The following is a 5,574-nucleotide window of genomic DNA, read 5'->3' as shown; positions in this document are numbered from 1 at the left end:
CACCATTACCTTGATCCCCAAACCAGACAAAGACCCCATCAAAAAGGAGAATTACAGACCGATATCCTTGATGAACAAGGACGCAAAAATTCTCACCAAAATACTAGCCAATAGGATCCAACAGTACATTAAAAGGATTATTCACCATGACCAAGTGGGATTTATCCCTGGGCTGCAAGGTTGGTTCAACATCTGCAAATCAATCAAAGTGATACAATACATTAATAAAAGAAAGAACAAGAACCATATGATACTCTCAATAGATGCAGAAAAAGCATTTGACAAAGTACAGCATCCTTTCTTGATCAAAACTCTTCTGAGTATAGGGCACCTGGGTGGCTCAGTCGTTAAGCGTCTGCCTTTGGCTCAGGTCATGATCCCAGGGTCCTGGGATCGAGTCCCACATCGGGCTCCCTGCTCAGCAGGAAGCCTGCTTCTCCCTCTCCCACTCCCCCTGCTTGTGTTCCTGCTCTCGCTATCTCTCTGTCTGTCAAATAAATAAATAAAATCTTAAAAAAAAAAACAAGACTCTTCTGAGTATAGGGATAGAGGGTACATACTTCAGTATCATAAAAGCCAGCTATGAAAAACCCACAGTGAATGTCATTCTCAATGGGGAAAAACTGAGAGCTTTCCCCCTAAGGTCAGGAACGTGGCCGCGATGTCCACTATGACCACTGCTATTCAACATAGTATTAGAAATCCTAGCCACAGCAATCAGAGAACAAAAAGAAATAAAAGGCATCCGAATTGGCAAAGAAGAAGTCAAACTCTCACTCTTTGCAGATGATATGATACTTTATATGGAAAACCCAAAAGACTCCATCCCAAAACTGCTAGAACTCATACAGGAATTCAGTAAAGTGGCAGGATATAAAATCAATGCACAGAAATCAGTGGCATTTCTATACACCAACAAAAAGACAGAAGAAAGAGAAATTAAGGAGTCGATCCCATTTATAATTGCACGTAAAACCATAATATACCTAGGAATAAATCTAACCAAAGAGGCAAAGAATCTGTACTCAGAAAACTATAATATACTCATGAAAGAAATTGAGGAAGACACAAAGAAATGGAAAAACATTCCATGCTCATGGATTGGAAGAACAAATATTGTGAAAATGTCTATGCTACCTAGAGCAATCTACACATTTAATGCAATCCCTATCAAAATACCATCAACTTTTTTCACAGAGCTGGAACAAATAATTCTAAAATTTGTATGGAACCAGAAAAGACCCCGAATAGCCAGAGGAATGTTGAAAAAGAAAAGTAAAGCTGGAGGCATCACAATTCCGGACTTCAAACTCTATTACAAAGCTGTCATCATCAAGACAGTATGGTACTGGCACAAAAACAGACACATAGATCAATGGAACAGAATAGAGAGCCCAGAAATGGACCCTCAACTCTATGGTCAACTAATCTTCAACAAAGCAGGAAAGAATGTCCAATGGAAAAAAGACAGTCTCTTCAACAAATGGTGTTGGGAAAATTGGACAGCCACATGCAGAAGAAATGAAACTGGACCATTTCCTTATGCCACACACAAAAATAGACTCAAAATGGATGAAAGACCTCAATGTGAGACAAGAATCCATCAAAATCCTTGAGGAGAACAGAGATAGCAACCTCTTCGACCTCAGCTGCAGCAACTTCTTCCTAGAAACATCGCCAAAGGCAAGGTAAGCAAGGGCAAAAATGAACTATTGGGACTTCATCAAGATAAAAAGCTTTTGCACAGCAAAGGAAACAGTCAACAAAACCAAAAGACAACCAACAGAATGGGAGAAGATATTTGCAAATGACATATCAGATAAAGGGCTAGTATCCAAAATCTATAAAGAACTTATCAAACTCAACACCCAACAAACAAATAATCCAATCAAGAAGTGGGCAGAAGACATGAACAGACACTGCTGCAAAGAAGACATCTAAATGGCCAACAGACACGTGAAAAAGTGCTCCACATCGCTCAGCATCAGGGAAATCCAAATCAAAACCTGAATGAAATATCACCTCACACCAGTCAGAATGGCTAAAATTAACAAGTCAGGAAATGACAGATGTTGGAGAGGATGCGGAGAAAGGGGAACCCTCCTACCCTGTTGGTGGGACTGCAAGCTGGTGCAGTCACTCTGGAAAACAGTATGGAGGTTCCTCAAAAAGTTGAAAATAGAACTACCATATGACCCAGCAATTGCACTACTGGATATTTACCCCAAAGATACAAATGTAGTGATCCGAAGGGGCACATGCATCCCAATGTTTATAGCAGCAATGTCCACAATAGCCAAACTATGGAAAGAGCCTAGATGTCCATCAACAGATGAATGGATAAAGAAGATGTGGTATATATATATATATACAATGGAATATTATGCAGCCATCAAAAAAAATGAAATCGTGCCATTTGCAACAATGTGGATCAAACTAGAGGGTACTATGTTAAGCCAAATAAGTCAATCAGAGAAAGATAATTATCATATGATCTCACTGATATGAGGATTTTGAGAAACAAGACAGAAGATCATAGGGGAAGGAGGGAAAAATGAAACAAGATGAAACCAGAGAGGGAGACAAAGCATAAGAGACTCTTAATCTCAGGAAAGAAACTGAGGGTTGCTGGAGTGGTAGGGGGTGGGAGGGATGGGGTAGCTGGGTGATAGACACTGGGGAGGGTATGTACTATGGTGAGCGCTGTGAATTGTGTAATATTGATGAATCACAGACCTGTACTCCTGAAACAAATAATACATTATATGTGAACAAAAAATTAAAAAAAATTATTTTCTGATTCATGTGTTGCAAGTTCACTGTAGAAAATCCAGAAATTGCAGAAAAGTGTAGGAAATAAAGAGAATCATCTACATAGTTCAGGGATAACCACTATGACTTTTTTTTTTAATACTCTTAAGGCATTTATTTATTAAAACATTCCCTGCCAAGATTTCACATTAGCTTAAAATTCAAATCAGTCTTTACATTTCTCTACTGAGGTCTCCACCTCAGTGTATCACATAAAAACATGTTCTCCAGCAATCAGTGTTATCAGCGTTCACACGGTGAGCCTAATGGTCAGCCTCTTTGTTCCCTAGGTGACCCAACTAAGTGTTAATACTGCTCTGCTACAGGGTAAAAGCTCCTAACTCAAACTCATTGGAAAAGGGGTGAAATTTCTGCAAAGTGCATTTTAAGAAGAGGTACTATATGCTCATGAAAAGAAACCAGTGAGTCCTCTAAGAATAACAAAAGGGGGTATTTTACAGTTAAGCACATGATTTGGAGTGAAGAATTTGGATGTTGTTCTGCTGGCCCAGGCCGTTAATACTCTTCTTGTTCCTCCTGTGGGCCCCCTTCATCAGGTATCACAAAGCCTTCATCTGTGGCATACAGAATGTCCACGATCCTCTGCAATACCGGGTCGTTTTCCTCCTCGTTCTCTTGGCAAATCAATTCAATGTTCCTTAGCTTTCCAAAGTAGAAATCTCTTTCTTTCTCCAAGTCTTCGATGGTAAGTTTCAGTACGTTGACCTGCTGCATCAATTCAGCTGCTTCGTCATCCCCATTGCCCACACCAGGATTCTTTCGCACCCCCCCCACCTTGGGGCCAGCCTTAGGGGTTGCAGTAGTTCTGTGTGTTGCAGTGCGCCTCTGTGGAGCTGCACTGCTAGAGCTGAGAGGTTTCTTCGGTTTGTTCAGAGCTGGAGCAACAAGGGAGGGAGCCGCTGCAGTTTCTTGACCTTGTCTGGCAGCTACGGGGTCATAGTCTTTTCCATCATAGTTTGCATCAAAAAACTTCTTGAACCACTGAACAAATTCAAAATTGTCCTGAAACTTTCCTTTTACTAATTTGTCCACAGGAATTATTTTGTCAACACCCATTCTCTTAAAACCTGCTTGTAGTATTTTGAAGTTCTGGATGTATTCATGTTCTAGCTTAGCCTGGAATTTCACTTTCTTCAAGGTAATGGAGCCAGGGAACAGCATGTCCATAAACTGACAGTAGGCAGCCCCTGAGCACAATTGTTCGATCTTCGTCAGATTCAGCTGCAGAGACTCATTGGTCTAGGCCAGCACGTCATGTCGACTTAGGTTATCACTGGTGACTGACGTTGAATATACGTTCACTGCCATCTTCAGCTCTCGGTGGGACTGCGTCCATGGCCTGTGCCTGGCTTCGGTTCCATCTTCGTCTTGTTCAAACCGCCCAACCCCACTATGACTGTTCTGAGTGGTTTGCCCTAGAGTCTGATTCCCATAAGCATAAGCACATACAATTTTTGTTTCTCTTCCTATTTCTTGGCCTGTGTATATATGTATGTGTGCGTGTGTGCATGCGTGTGTGTGTGTGTCTATATACTTTCAAAAATACATTGTAATTACACTCCTTACAGTTTCTATTTTTATGTAACATTACATCATGAGCATTTCATAATTTTTTTGTAAACACACCTTTTACTGTATAAAAATATGCCATTTTTATATGCATTAAAATTTAATTTCATAATGTGAACATTTAACTAGCTTAAAATTTTTGTTTCAAATAACAGAATAAATAATTTCCTTATTCATAAATGTTTGCATCTATATTTATCTTCCTTGTTATACAGTTCTAGAACACAGAGTATTGGGTAAAAAGGCAGACAGGCTTTTTAAAGAAGGTTAAATTACTACAAATTGTGCATGGGAATGATTATCTAAAGTAAACTCATCAGCATTAAACATTATCATTTAAAAATTAGTGCTTTTGCTCTGAGAGGCAAATGATAATATCCTATTGCTACTTTAATTTGCATTCCTGATTGTTAGTGAGTTTGATTTTTAGTAAGTTTATTAATATAATTAAGAAAACCCAGTTCATTAGCTTAAGTTTTAAGAATAAACACAGAGAAGCTACAGAAGCCAATATCCAAAGGATAGTGGTTTCTCCAGGTTCGTATAGGAAGATAAAACTCTGGGGCACCTGGGTGGCTCAGTTGATTGGGAGTCCAATTCTTGATTTCAGCTCAGGGTATGAACTCAGGGTCATGGGATTGAGACCTGCATAGGGCTCCGCACTCAGTGGGGAGCCTGCTTAAGATTCTCTCTCTCCCTCTGCCTCTGCCTCTTCCCCTGCTTGAGCTTGCTCTCTCTCTCTCTCTCAATAAATAAATAAAATCTTAAAAAAAGGAAAGATAAAACTCTTAGAATGACAACAGAAAGGGTAAATGGCTCTTCAATCTTACATGTTTTCAGTAATATTCTCATTTTGATATGGGTTATAGGTGCTTTCCCAGATAAAGTTATAAGAAAGGTAGGGGGCTTTGGTCTCTTAACCCATATTTATTCTGATGCTGACTAACAGTAAATATTCAAATGATGATTACTATAGAACTGGAAAATCCTGGGTCACATAGTTGGTTTATTGTAACATGGCATTCTTGAACCAAATAGGAATTACCTTCTCTGACTACATCATTACCTGTTTAACAGCCATATGATGGTTCAACAAATAAACAAGTGAAGAGTAGGTTGAAAAAGGTCCTATAAGTTTGGGCATAAAGAATAATCTTTCAAATACTTCGAAAA

At 39.3% G+C, this 5,574-nt stretch overlaps 1 pseudogene; it reads right to left on the bottom strand.

The window, feature by feature from the left end:
• Positions 1-3,327: 3,327 nt before the first annotated feature.
• Positions 3,328-4,140, bottom strand: LOC110592231 (annotated as a pseudogene).
• Positions 4,141-5,574: the final 1,434 nt, after the last annotated feature.

The sequence above is a fragment of the Neomonachus schauinslandi genome, chromosome 3 (assembly GCF_002201575.2).
Source record: "Neomonachus schauinslandi chromosome 3, ASM220157v2, whole genome shotgun sequence".
Lineage (NCBI taxonomy): Eukaryota > Metazoa > Chordata > Mammalia > Carnivora > Phocidae > Neomonachus > Neomonachus schauinslandi.
The sequence above is the reverse complement of the archived record's forward strand: the minus strand, read 5'-3'. Positions and strand labels throughout refer to the sequence as shown.